Source organism: Aquarana catesbeiana, linkage group LG12, assembly GCF_042186555.1.
Source record: "Aquarana catesbeiana isolate 2022-GZ linkage group LG12, ASM4218655v1, whole genome shotgun sequence".
Taxonomy (NCBI): Eukaryota; Metazoa; Chordata; class Amphibia; order Anura; family Ranidae; genus Aquarana; species Aquarana catesbeiana.
This window is the reverse complement of record NC_133335.1, coordinates 127,137,847-127,153,205: the sequence shown is the minus strand read 5'-3', so window position 1 is coordinate 127,153,205 and position 15,359 is coordinate 127,137,847. Positions and strand designations below refer to the sequence as shown.

Sequence of the window (15,359 nt, the reverse complement as noted above, 5' to 3'; positions counted from 1 at the left end):
TTTCGGAACGGTGATGCGTTGTGGGAGTGAAATGGTAGTAATTGCATGACAGAGATATGGATCAATCCCCCGATGTCTGCGACTAGCTATGATCCGGACTCTGGAGCATGTATCAGAAATGAGGCCGAGCCCTGGGGCACGCCGTAATGAATCGGTGCATCGAAGATGCGACTGGATTCGAAACGGAGCGCGGTAAGTGAGGATGTAACATATCGTTTACCATGACGGAGGCTCGAATCGGTCGTGCTGTTGTAGCGACTGACTGCGAATCGGACTCCGGAGCATGTACTGAAATGTGGCCCATCCTGGGGCACGCCGAGACGAATCGGTGCATTTCCATGCGACTAAATTCATGTCGGAACGTGATACGTGGAATGAAATGATAACCATGACAGAGGTACGAATGACTGATAATAACGAAACTCTGGAGCATGTATAGAAATGAGGCCAATCCTGGGGCACGCCGAGACGAATCGGTGCATTTCCATGCGACTGAATTCATGTCGGAACGTGATACGTGGAAATGAAATGATAACCATGACAGAGGTACAAATGACTGATAAAACGTAACTCTGGAGCATGTATAGAAATGAGGCCATAATAACTGGGGCACACCGGAACGAATCGGCGCACCTTTTGGTGCGACTGGATTCGAATCGGAGCGCGGTAAGTGACTGAAATGAGAAATGATTTGAAATGTCAGAAATGAGTCTAGAAATGTTTCAGAAATGAGAAATGGTTGGTATCGAACTGACTTGATTCGATAAATTGCAAATTGCGACTCGCTATGGCTGTCTACCGACGCATATGTATATATTTTTTTTTTTTTTTTCATTTTTTAAATGCCGACATGCTAGAAATGAAGCGACGTCTGCGTCGCGGTGCTGTCGAAATGGTAACATATCGAAAGTACGAGCGATACACATTGCAGTTGTAAAATGCGAGTGAAAACGAAAATTTGAAATCACGGTTTAGTGACATGATATGAAAACGAAAAGTCCGACGGGACCTTACCTGCGACAGCCAAGCCAGACGCGTGGTACAACTACGAACGAAAACGCGGACTTCGAAAGTTTTGAGTACGGAATATCGAATACGGGAACTTGCGAGGCAAGAACTTGCGGACGCTGGTATATCGAATAGTCGGCCTGGTGACGTATATCGCGCACAGGAAACCGACAAGCACCACAGGTGAGCGGGCTGCTTAAGTACCCCCCCGGGCTCCTCCCATAAATTCAGGCCACCATACTGGCCTTCCTACATATATATATATATATATATATATATATATATATATATATATTTTTTTTTTTTTTTTATAATTTTTATATATTTTTGACCCTATATGATCCTGCTCTATTTAACCTGAAACTTAATATTATGATCTAAATATGAATTGGATATCAATTCACCTAACTACCCTCCTCCCAATCACTCTTTACTAAATCTCTCTCTTATCCATTCATTTATCTATATATCTATATTTTTATTAATGGGTTGTATTTTATTTAATTAATTGATCTATCTCAGCTTATCATCTATTTGCATATGAATTTCCTTGATTTATCTCATATTATCTAATATGAAATTCATTATTATATCTTCGATAGTAATGTAGCCCTTCCCTTGTGATGGGATTGATCTATATCCCATTGTTAGTGAATGGTGTTGTTTATTGCCACCTTACAGCCATTATCCTGTTTATTGCTTAATCATATTTAATTGATTGTTTTATTGTGGCTGTTTTGTTAAAATCTTTCTTGTATTATTTAACAATTTTTTATAATAATTCTTCATAGTGTACTTTGGTCTAGGCCACTGCATGTGTTTTTGAAAGTTTTTTTTCTGTTTTATCATGTCCTTTAATATTCTCTCCCCTATAATATTGCTGGTACCCTGTTTTTACTATGTACGTCCTGGCCCCGCCCCCCATCAGACTATAAAAGGTTTATTGTGCGCCACACATCTCATGCTTGAAAAAGGAATGCAGCCATTCGTCAACCAATGGCTAGCTGATTCTGAAACGCGTCGTATACGTGTGACGTCATTTGCCGGGCGCCGTGCTGTGTTTGCTCCCCAAGCCTCGTTCTGACTTTACATACACGGCTGTGTCTTCTCTTTACACCACCGAGACGAACTACTCACAGTGCGGCCAGCCAGTAGCACTGGCGTCTAACCCTGTCAGGAGCCAGGGAGCGTCTCCGCTCGCCGGGCTCCGGTGCGCATGCGCACGGGACGAGCGCTTCGCCGCACACCCGTCCGCGGCCTGATGGTGCGGCGCGCGCGGGTGCACGGCGGTCCCTGTGTGCGCGCCGTAGCCCGTGCGGGTGCCCGGTAGCGCGTCACACTGACGCGCTCGCCGGGCAGGGGGGCTATATCTGACGGCTCCAGCACCCAGTCGGGTTGCTGGTTTGTCGTCAGCTCTCCCCTGTTCTCTGAGCCTGTGTTCCCTAAGTACCTTGCCTGATCTGTGTACCAAACCTCTGCTGCCTGATTAACCACTACTCTCCCGGATTGTCCCTAAGTACCTTGCCTGATCTGTGTACCAAACCTCTGCTGCCTGATTAACCACTACTCTCCCGGATTGTCCCTAAGTACCTTTGCCTGATCTGTGTACCAAACCTCTGCTGACTGTTAACCACTACTCTCCCGGATTGTCCCTTGTACTTCTGCCTGATCTGTGTACCGAACCCTGGCTTGTTTAACCACTACTCTGCTGGACAATCCTATCAATAACCTGCCTGATCTGTGTACCAAACCCCTGGCCTGTTTAACCACTACTCTGCTGGACTATCCTGATCATACCTGCCAGATCTGTGCACCGAATCCTGGTCTGCTTAACCACCGCGCTGCTGGGTCTTGTGACACCCTGATTATTACCTGCCTGTTCCCTAACCTCTGCTTGTGTTTTCAACCCTGCTCCCTGCGGATCCCAGGACACCCGCTTCTGAACCTACTATCCGTCCGGAAGCCCGTGCCTCCGTGTGCCCTCAGCCTCCTGTACCCATTTCGGGGGTCTGGGTGCGCGTGGTCGTAAGGGCAAGCCGCTCTCGGCATCTCGGCCTCGGTGAGTACGTGTTCGTGACAGTACAAACCAGCCTGATGTCTGAGGCCGACAGAGCGCGCTCTCCTCTGGATATCCTGTGCCAACAAGTATCTACCCTCGCGGACTCCGTACAGAAGCTACAAGAAGGTTATACACAAATTGATAACCGTCTGCAGCAGATCACCGGGTTACTACCCTCCGCAGCCGCAGCTCCTGCACCCAGCAGTGGGGGTCCGCTTCCCCAAGCTCCGGCCAACCCCACTGTGGTCATGGCTCTTCCTGAGCCCAGGGTCCCTACACCTGAACGGTTCTCGGGAGACCGCAAGAAGTTTAGGGCTTTTAAAAACGCATGTTCCCTCTATTTCGCCCTACAGCCAAGAACCTTCTCTTCAGAAATCGTCAAGGTGGGGTTTGTCATTTCCCTGCTATCCGAAGAACCCCAGGCTTGGGCCCACAGCCTGATGGAACAGAGCAGCCCTGCCCTGAACACTATCGAGGCATTCTTTGAGAGCATGACCCAGCTCTATGATGATCCGCAACGCATGGCCACCGCCGAAGCTATCTTGCACCATTTGTCCCAAGGAAGAAGACCTATTGAGGACTATACAGTGGAGTTCCGTAAGTGGGCGGCCGACACCAACTGGAATGAGCCGGCCCTGCGTTACCAGTACCGTCAAGGCTTGTCTGAATTACTCAAAGATAAGTTAGCTAGGATGGAGACCCCTGCTTCCCTAGAGGAACTCATTCAAGCAGCTACAAAGCTCGATCGGCGCCTTCGGGAGCGGCGCTCAGAACGGTTTCAGCAGCCTCGCCCTGCCTGGGCGTCGCCAAGACCTCACTCTACGGTACCCTCAACTTCATCTTCAGTTACCACTGCATCGGTCCCTGAGGTGTCGAACCAATGCAGCTCGGCTTGGTCCGAGGTCCATTGACCTCCGAGGAGAAGCAGCGCAGGCGGCAGTCTAACCTTTGCCTCTACTGCGGAGGAACCGGACACTTCCTGCGCAGCTGTCCGATCAGGCCTAGTAAGTTCCCTCAGTCAAACATATTGAACTTTCCTAACCATAACATTCCCAAGGCTTATGTGATGTTGTTTGTTTCTCTGCAGCTTCCGGAAAGGGAGACTCGCCTGCAGGCCATCGTTGATTCCGGGGCCTGCAGCTGTTTCATAGATTCCGCCTTGGCACACAGATTGAAGATCCCTCTACAAACCAAAGAGCAGGATCTACAAATACATCTGGCCGACGGATCCCTTCCTTGCTCTGGTCCCATCACCCAGGAGACCCAACCTATTTCAGTAGTCACAGACTCCGGCCACCGGGAGTTCTTACGGCTTGACCTAATTCGCTCACCAATCTTTCCCATCATACTTGGCCTACCATGGTTACAAGCCCACGATCCACTAATCAAATGGAGCACCAAGTCAGTATCCTTCTCTTCTCAGTATTGCTCTCAACACTGCCTGCTCCCGGATTCCAAAGTTTGCGCCACAATGGCGGTACCGCCAAACAACCTCCAACACGTCCCCTCCGAGTATCTCGAGTTTCAAGAGGTTTTCAGTAAACAAATGGCTGACCGCCTACCACCTCACAGGGCCTACGACTGTCCAATTGACCTTCTTCCTGGTTCCGAGATTCCATTTGGCCGGATATTTCCCCTTTCTGAAACCGAGCTGGAGGCTCTAAAGCAGTACATAGACGAAAATCTTGAGAAAGGTTTCATCCGCCCTTCATCCTCACCCGCCGGAGCGGGTATCTTTTTCGTTGGGAAGAAAGATGGTACCCTAAGACCCTGCGTAGACTATCGACAACTCAACAACATCACAATTAAGAACCGGTACCCGTTGCCGATCATTCCTGAGTTATTCCAAAGGTTCCGATCGGCCAAGGTGTTCTCCAAACTCGACCTCCGAGGGGCCTACAATCTCGTCAGGATCAGGGCTGGAGACGAATGGAAGACGGCTTTTAGATCCAGATTCGGTCACTTCGAATATTTAGTGATGCCATTCGGCCTCTGCAATGCTCCAGCCACCTTCCAACACCTAGTGAATGACATATTTCGACAATATCTAGATGATTTCCTTGTGGTGTACCTGGACGACATCCTCATCTTTTCCCCTACGCTAGAGATGCACAGGAGGCACGTTAAAACGGTTCTTGCTATTCTTCTGCAACACAAGCTATACCTAAAAGCCGAAAAGTGTGAGTTTGAGAGATCAACCATACAATTCTTGGGATTCATTCTCTCCACCAATGGGGTTGCAATGGACCCCCAGAAGATTCAGGCAATTCAGGAGTGGCCAGCTCCATCAAATAAAAAAGCAGTACAGAGGTTTATAGGATTCGCCAATTTCTACCGGAAATTTATCGTGGGGTTCTCGGCCATTGTGGCACCTATTACCCAACTAACTCGGCAGCATCAGTCTTTCCAGTGGTCCGCAGCCGCTCAAGAGGCTTTCCTTAAGTTAAAAGAACTATTCAGTTCCGCTCCAATCCTCTGCCATCCTGACCCGACTCAACCCTTCGTACTGGAGGTAGACGCATCAGAAATCGCAACCGGAGCAATTCTTTCCCAGAGACAGGGACCAAAGGCCATCCTACATCCAGTAGCTTTCGCTTCTCGGAAACTCAGCCCACCGGAACTCAATTACGACGTGGGTGACAGAGAGCTGTTGGCTATAAAGTTTGCTTTGGAGGAATGGAGGTATCTGCTGGAGGGGGCAGTTCATCCGGTGATGATCTTTACGGATCACAAAAATCTCGAGTACCTCAGAACAGCAAGACGGTTAAAACCTCGCCAAGCCCGTTGGGCCCTATTCTTCTCTCGCTTTAATTTCCATATAGCATACAGACCTGGGGCAAAGAACGGGAAGGCTGATGCCCTTTCACGCATGTTTTCCGCAGATTCTCAAATACCAACACCCAGCACGATCCTCTCTCCTCAAAATTTTCTCGGACTAACTCAAGCAGACTTAATATCCTCCATCAAATCTTCATCAGGCACATGTACGGAACCAGCTGTGCATTCCCTGAAAAAATATGAAGATCTTTTCTGGATTAAAGGAAAAGTATTTGTACCACAAGTGACTCGGCCCTTAGCCCTTTAGATGTGTCATGATCACAAGATGGCAGGACATTTTGGGAATAAGAAGACGGCTGAACTCCTTTCTCGTTCTTTTTGGTGGCCAGGATGGAGAAGGGATTGTAGGGAATATGTGGCGTCCTGTTCCCTGTGCCAGAGAAACAAGGGCCAGAACACCAAATCCTGGGGTCTGCTCAGACCTTTGCCCATTCCGGAACGACCATGGGCTGACGTGTCCATGGACTTCATCGTTGACCTACCCAGCTCAGAGAGTTTCTCCACCATCCTTGTTGTTGTCGACCGCCTTTCCAAAATGGCCCACTTTCTGCCCATGAGGGGTACTCCCTCTGCCGTAGACACGGCCAACATCTTTCTAAAGGAGGTTGTTAGGCTCCATGGAATACCAAGGAGCATCGTGTCGGACAGAGGCGTCCAGTTCACGTCCAAATTCTGGAGGGAACTATGCAAGGCTTTGGGTATCAACATTTGTCTTTCTTCAGCTTATCATCCCCAAAGCAATGGCCAGACAGAGAGGACCAACCAGACGCTAGAGCAGTACCTCCGATGCTTCTGCTCAGGTTCTCAGGATGATTGGGCGAGCCTCCTCTCCTATGCTGAATTTGCGTACAATAACTCTATCCATGCCTCCACCAACCAGACTCCTTTCTGGACCAATTGCGGGTTCCATCCCACATCCTTCGCTAACAACATTCCCGAAACGGCAGTTCCTGCAGTCCAGGATAGGATAATTTCGTTACAGTCCAATTTTCAAAGAATTCAAGATACATTACGCAAAACCCAGGAGGACTACAAGAAACAGTACGACCGGGGCAGAAAGGCGAACCCAAAATTTGACGTAGGAGACGAGGTCTGGCTGTCCACCGTTAATCTGAGATTACCACTGCCATCTCGAAAGCTCGGGCCTAAATTCATTGGGCCTTTTCAAGTCAGGAGGATTATCAACCCTGTGGCTGTGGAATTGACACTTCCCAAGACATACCGGATTCATCCCGTTTTCCATGTGTCACTATTGAAGCCTGTGGTGCCCACCCCTTTTCCAGGAAGAAAAGAACCTCCTCCTCCGCCAGTCAGAATCGATGGCGAGAATGAATTCGAAGTGGAATCCATTCTTGGTTGCAGGAAGAGGGGCAGACAGTTACAGTACCTGATTCAATGGAAGGGGTACCCCCCGAAGATAATTCCTGGGAGCCCGCCAGGAATCTGCACGCTCCACAGTTAATTAGAGCGTTTCATCAAGATCATCCGGAACTAATGGCCAGCCTTGGCGTCCAGTGTCCGCCCTTAGGAGGGGGGCACTGTCAGGAGCCAGGGAGCGTCTCCGCTCGCCGGGCTCCGGTGCGCATGCGCACGGGACGAGCGCTTCGCCGCACACCCATCCGCGGCCTGATGGTGCGGCTCGCGCGGGTGCACGGCGGTCCCCGTGTGCGCGCCGTAGCCCGTGCGGGTGCCCGGTAGCGCGTCACACTGACGCGCTCGCCGGGCAGGGGGGCTATATCTGACGGCTCCAGCACCCAGTCGGGTTGCTGGTTTGTCGTCAGCTCTCCCCTGTTCTCTGAGCCTGTGTTCCCTAAGTACCTTGCCTGATCTGTGTACCAAACCTCTGCTGCCTGATTAACCACTACTCTCCCGGATTGTCCCTAAGTACCTTGCCTGATCTGTGTACCAAACCTCTGCTGCCTGATTAACCACTACTCTCCCGGATTGTCCCTAAGTACCTTTGCCTGATCTGTGTACCAAACCTCTGCTGACTGTTAACCACTACTCTCCCGGATTGTCCCTTGTACTTCTGCCTGATCTGTGTACCGAACCCTGGCTTGTTTAACCACTACTCTGCTGGACAATCCTATCAATAACCTGCCTGATCTGTGTACCAAACCCCTGGCCTGTTTAACCACTACTCTGCTGGACTATCCTGATCATACCTGCCAGATCTGTGCACCGAATCCTGGTCTGCTTAACCACCGCGCTGCTGGGTCTTGTGACACCCTGATTATTACCTGCCTGTTCCCTAACCTCTGCTTGTGTTTTCAGCCCTGCTCCCTGCGGATCCCAGGACACCCGCTTCCAGCTTCTGAACCTACTATCCGTCCGGAAGCCCGTGCCTCTGCGTGCCCTCAGCCTCCTGTACCCATTTCGGGGGTCTGGGTGCGCGTGGTCGTAAGGGCGAGCCGCTCTCGGCATCTCGGCCTCGGTGAGTACGTGTTCGTGACAAACCCCCTCCTTGGAACCTTTATCCTTGTGCAATGGACATTATCTATCTCTACCTGACCAGGATATGACCCAGACTGGATTGCTGAAGGAGACCGCACTGTGCTGAGCCATCCCACCCTTCCCTCCCTGGATTTGATGTGGAGCCAGCCTTACAGGATCTGCTGTGACCTGTAGTCCCACTGCATCTCTTCAGCCCAGCTAACAGACCAGAACACAACTCTTCTTGCCTCCATGTGAGTGGATATTGTTGTTTAATAAATTGATTTTATAATACATACTCAGAGGCGCCCCTCTCCTTGTTTTTATTCTAGCTTACTGGAACCCGCTTCTGGCTCCTTCGGTGGCTGCCCTGACTGACCCCTGTTATATCTACCCCAGTACGCATGTATGAGTACATACATACATCCTACTAATTTTTCTTTTGGACTATTGGGTTCCACACTGAGGTATCTGCGCATTGCGCCTTTTTACTTGTTTTTTCTGTGATATTAGCAGGGCCGTCTTTTAAATTGATTGGACCCAGGGCAAACATTTTCTTGGGCCCCCTTAATCATACCCCCTAACCCCTCCCCCGCTCTAAGACTTGCAATAAATAGCAGCTAGACTCAAAACCAATTTACTGCAGCAGATCAGGCAGTGATTTTGATTGGTTGCCAGAGGTAACAGCATATCATAACTGCTCACTGACTGGATGCTAGAGGATAGAACACACATTACTGTTCACTGATTGATTAGTTGCTAGAGGTTACAGCACATCATTTTTGCTTGCTGATTGGTTGCTAGACATTACTGCACATCAATACTGCACATTGTTTAGTTACTAGAGGTTATTATTAGGGATGAGCTTCATGTTCGGGTCGAACATGAGTTCGACTCGAACATTGGCTGTTCGCCCATGCGTTGAAAAACGAATATTATGGGCTGTTCGTGCCAAATTCGAGTGGCGCATAATGGCCCATAATGCACTGCATGAGCGCAGTGCATTGCTATCTGATGATTGGCCAAGCATGCACTATGACCCGCATGCTTGGCCAATCACAGCGCCGTCAGCAAAGAGAGCCGTAATTGGCCAAAGGCAGGGTGCCTTTGGCCAATTATGGCTCAGGGGGTTAAGTCCATGCCCCACACTATATAAGGCCGTCTGCACGTCGACCCTGTGTAGTGTGTTGCTGGCATTGACCGAGAGAGTGTCATTTCATTTAGATTGAGCAGGCAGGCGATTCAGTTAGCTGCAGTGTATTTATTATATATATACTATATATATACATCCAGGCTGGTGTATATATATATATATATATATATATATATATATATATATATATATATACACATACACTGTATTCCGTTTAGCTAGATCTAAATGCAGTCCGTTCCTGGTGTACTCTTTCTAATATACTTCAGACAGGCAGGTGATTCAGTTAGCTGCAGTGTATTTAATATATATATATATATATATACAGTCAGTCTCATATATATATATATATATATATATATATATATATATATATATATATATATATATCCACTGTATCCAGTTTAGCTATATCTCACTGCAGTCCGTTCCTGGCATACTGTTACTAATATACTTTCAGGCAGGCGGGTGATTCATATATATCCACTGCATTCTAGTCTAGCCAAGCCTATATCTGACTACAGGCCATTCCTGGTGTTCGTTTTCAAATACACTTTCAGGCAGGCAAGCAGGTGATTCAGTGATCTGCAGTGCATTAAATATATATACAGTCTCCTACATATATATATATATATATATCCACTGCATTCTAGTTTAGCCAAGCCTATATCTGACTGCAGGCCATTCCTGGTGTTCGTTTACAAATACACTTTCAGGCAGGCAGGTGATTCAGTGATCTGCAGTGCATTAAATATATATACAGTCTCCTACATATATATGTCCACTGCATTCTAGTTTAGCCAAGCCTATATCTGACCGCAGGCCATTCCTGGTGTTCGTTTACAAATACACTTTCAGGCAGGCAGGTGATTCAGTGATCTGCAGTGCATTAAATATATTTATATACAGTCTCCTACAAATATATATCCACTGCTTACTAGTCTAGCCAAGCCTATATCTGACTGCAGGCCATTCCTGGTGTACTTTTTCTAGTAAACTTCAGGCGGTGCTTTGCTAATACAATTTCACAGCATGTCTGGAAGGCCACCAAGGAGAGGCAAATGCTCACAGGCCACTAAAAGAGGGCAAGCAGGCTCTGTGTCTACAGCCAACAGTGCTGTTCGTGGACACGGTGCATCCTCAGCACGTGGCCGTGGGCCGTGGCCGTGAGGCAGACGCTCATAGGCCACTAAAAGAGGGCAAGCAGGCTCTGTGTCTACAGCCAACAGTGCTGTTCGTGGACACGGTGCATCCTCAGCACGTGGCCGTGGGCCGTGGCCGTGAGGCAGATGCTCACAGGCCACCAAAAGAGGGCAAGCAGGCTCTGTGTCTACAGCCAACAGTGCTGTTTGTGGACACGGTGCATCCTCAGCATGTGGCCATGGGGCATGCTTGTCCTTTTTTTCGTCAGCTGGCCACGTTGATCCACAACATACAGAAGAGTTGGTAGAGTGGATAACTAAACCATCCTCATCTTTCTCATCCTCTGTCACCCAGGCTCAGAGTAGTTTACCTGCCAATGCAGCTGCCAAAGTGGCCTATTCCATCGGCTCAATGTCAGTCACTCCTTCCCGGTCAGCGGTAAGGTGCATATTACCGCTGACTCATGGCCCGGCAGGCATGGACAGGGATGTTACCTTTCTTTCACGACGCACTGGGTAACTCTGCTGGCAGCTGGGAAGGATGCAGGACAGTATTGTTGGAGATTGTTCCGCCACCACGCCTCCAAATTGCTAGTAGTGGTGATTCTGCCACACCTCTCTCCTCCACCCCCTCCTCTTCTTCTTCATCTATGGCCTCTTCCTCTGCGGATTTCTCCTCAGAACTAGGGATGAGCCGAACACCCCCCTGTTCGGTTCGCACCAGAACATGCGAACAGGAAAAAAGTTTGTTCGAACACGCGAACACCGTTAAAGTCTATGGGACACGAACATGAATAATCAAAAGTGCTAATTTTAAAGGCTAATATGCAAGTTATTGTCATAAAAAGTGTTTGGGGACCTGGGTCCTGCCCCAGGGGACATGGATCAATGCAAAAAAAAGTTTTAAAAACGGCCGTTTTTTCAGGAGCAGTGATTTTAATAATGCTTAAAGTCAAACAATAAAAGTGTGATATCCCTTTAAATTTCGTACCTGGGGGGTGTCTATAGTATGCCTGTAAAGGGGCGCATGTTTCCTGTGTTTAGAACAGTCTGACAGCAAAATGACATTTTGAAGGAAAAAACTCATTTAAAACTACCCGCGGCTATTGCATTGCCGACAATACACATAGAAGTTCATTGATAAAAACGGCATGGGAATTCCCCAAAGGGGAACCCCGAACCAAAATTAAAAAAAAAAAATGACGTGGGAGTCCCCCTAAATTCCATACCAGGCCCTTCAGGTCTGGTATGGATATTAAGGGGAACCCCGGCCAAAATTTAAAAAAAAAATGACGTGGGGTTCCCCCTAAATTCCATACCAGACCCTTCAGGTCTGGTATGGATTTTAAGGGGAACCCCGCACCAAAAAAAAAAAAACGGCGTGGGGTCCCCCCAAAAATCCATACCAGACCCTTATCCGAGCACGCAACCTGGCAGGCCGCAGGAAAAGAGGGGGGGACGAGAGTGCGCCCCCCCCTCCTGAACCGTACCAGGCCACATGCCCTCAACATTGGGAGGGTGCTTTGGGGTAGCCCCCCAAAACACCTTGTCCCCATGTTGATGAGGACAAGGGCCTCATCCCCACAACCCTGGCCGGTGGTTGTGGGGGTCTGCGGGCGGGGGGCTTATCGGAATCTGGAAGCCCCCTTTAACAAGGGGACCCCCAGATCCCAGCCCCCCCCTGTGTGAAATGGTAAGGGGGTACAAAAGTACCCCTACCATTTCACTAAAAAACTGTCAAAAATGTTAAAAATGACAAGAGACAGTTTTTGACAATTCCTTTATTTAAATAATTCTTCTTTCTTCTATCTTCCTTCATCTTCTGGTTCTTCTGGTTCTTCTGGCTCTTCTGGTTCTTCCTCCGGCGTTCTCGTCCAGCATCTCCTCCGCGGCGTCTTCTATCTTCTTCTCCTCGGGCCGCTCCGCAACCATGGCATGGGGGGAGGCTCCTGCTCTTCTCTTCATCTTCTTCTCTTCTTCTTTTCTTCTCTTCTTCTCTTCTTCTCTTCTTCATTTTCTTCTCCGGGCCGCTCCGCACCCATGCTGGCATGGAGGGAGGCTCCCGCTGTGTGACGGCGCTCCTCGTCTGACAGTTCTTAAATAACGGGGGGCGGGGCCACCCGGTGACCCCGCCCCCCTCTGACGCACGGGACATGACGGGACTTCCCTGTGGCATTCCCCGTGACGTCACAGGGAAGTCCCATCAAGTCACCGTGCGTCAGAGGGGGGTGGGGTCACCGGGTGGCCCCGCCCCCCGTCATTTAAGAACTGTCAGACGAGGAGCGCTGTCACACAGCGGGAGCCTCCCTCCATGCCAGCATGGGTGCGGAGCGGCCCAGAGAAGAAAATGAAGAAGAGAAGAAAAGAAGAAGAGAAGAAGATGAAGAAGAAGAGAAGAGCGGGAGCCTCCCCCCATGCCATGGGTGCGGAGCGGCCCGAGGAGAAGAAGATAGAAGACGCCGTGGAGGAGATGCTGGACGAGAACGCCGGAGGAAGAATCAGAAGAGCCAGAAGAACCAGAAGAACCAGAAGATGAAGGAAGATAGAAGAAAGAAGAAGTATTTAAAGGAATTGTCAAAAACTGTCTCTTGTCATTTTTAACATTTTTGACAGTTTTTTAGTGAAATGGTAGGGGTAAGTACCCCCTTACCATTTCACACAGGGGGGGGGGCCGGGATCTGGGGGTCCCCTTGTTAAAGGGGGCTTCCAGATTCCGATAAGCCCCCCGCCCGCAGACCCCCACAACCACCGGCCAGGGTTGTGGGGATGAGGCCCTTGTCCTCATCAACATGGGGACAAGGTGTTTTGGGGGGCTACCCCAAAGCATCCTCCCAATGTTGAGGGCATGTGGCCTGGTACGGTTCAGGAGGGGGGGCCGCACTCTCGTCCCCCCCTCTTTTCCTGCAGCCTGCCAGGTTGCGTGCTCGGATTAAGGGTCTGGTATGGATTTTTGGGGGGACCCCACGCTGTTTTTTTTTTTTTTTTTGGCGCGAGGTTCCCCTTAAAATCCATACCAGACCTGAAGGGTCTGGTATGGAATTTAGGGGGAACCCCACGTCATTTTTTTTTTTAAATTTTGGCCGGGGTTCCCCTTAATATCCATATCAGACCTGAAGGGCCTGGTATGGAATTTAGGGGGACTCCCACGTCATTTTTTTTTTTTTTAATTTTGGTTCGGGGTTCCCCTTTGGGGAATTCCCATGCCGTTTTTATCAATGAACTTCTATGTGTATTGTCGGCAATGCAATAGCCGCGGGTAGTTTTAAATGAGTTTTTTCCTTCAAAATGTCATTTTGCTATCAGACTGTTCTAAACACAGGAAACATGCACCCCTTTACAGGCATACTATAGACACCCCCCAGGTACGAAATTTAAAGGGATATTACACTTTTATTGTTTGACTTTAAGCATTATTAAAATCACTGCTCCTGAAAAAACGGCCGTTTTTAAAACTTTTTTTTGCATTGATCCATGTCCCCTGGGGCAGGACCTGGGTCCCCAAACACTTTTTATGACAATAACTTGCATATTAGCCTTTAAAATTAGCACTTTTGATTTCTCCCATAGACTTTTAAAGGGTGTTCCGCGGCATTCGAATTTGCCGCGAACACCCCAAATTGTTCGCTGTTCGGCGAACTTGCGAACAGCCAATGTTCGAGTCGAACATGAGTTCGACTCGAACTCGAAGCTCATCCCTACTCAGAACCAGCGGTGCTCCGTAGGTATTCAAGGGGCTACGCAAGCACTAAGGCAAAAAAACCATGCAGTACTTGAGTTGGTCTGCTAAGGGGATAGGAGTCACACTGGGGCAGAGATTCTGTCAGCTCTGCAGGGACAGACTCAGAGGTGGTTGACGCCATGCCAGCTTCAGGCAGTAATGGTGGTTTGCGACAATGGTACCAACCTCCTCTCCGCCCTCCAACAGGGACACTTGACCCATGTTCCCTTTTTGGCTTACGTCCTTAATTTGGTGGTGCAGCGGTTCTTGTGCAGGTACCTGGGCTTACAGGATCTCCTGAGGCAGGCCAGGAAAGTCGGTCATACAATGCCAGTGCTTGGCTGGCTGACCTTCAAAAAGGAATGCAATCTGCCCAAGAACCGCCTCATTTGTGACATGCCCACCAGGTGGAACTCAACGTTAGCAATGCTGCAGCGGCTTCACACGCAGCAGAGGGTCATCAATGAGTACCTGTGTGAGTATGGCACCAAGACAGAGTCAGGGGAGCTTGGCTTTTTTTCGCCACGCCAGTGGCTACTGATCAAGGATGCATGCACTGTCCTGTCACCATTTGAGGAGGCCACGAGGATGGTGAGCAGTGACAGTGCATGCATCAGTGATACTGTCCCTCTTGTCTTCCTGTTGGAGCACATGCTTCGTGGAATAATGGACAGGGCACTTGAGGCAGAACAGAGGGAGGAATAGAAGGACTTCCTTACCTCTCAAGGCCCCCTTTATCCGGACAGTATTCCTGCGTGCCCGCCGATCACACAGGAAGAGGAGGAGGAGGAGGATTGTGTCAGCATGGAGGTGGAGCCTAGCACTCAGTATCAGCAGCAGTCTTCAAGGGATCATTTTCAGTCCCCAGAAACCCATGGACTTGTACGTGCCTGGGAGGAGGTGGCTGTGGATCATGTGATCCTTAGTGACCCTGAGGACTCCGGATCGAATGCCTCAGCAAACCTTCACTGCATGGCCTCCCTGATCCTGCAAAGCCTGCGAAAGGAC

The 15,359-nt window shown here is 49.3% G+C and overlaps 1 protein-coding gene across 1 annotated transcript in view; it reads left to right on the top strand.

The window, feature by feature from the left end:
* STAC2 (SH3 and cysteine rich domain 2) overlaps window positions 1-15,359 on the top strand; it is a 1,070,413-nt gene that overhangs the window by 143,579 nt on the left and 911,475 nt on the right. The window lies entirely within an intron of this gene.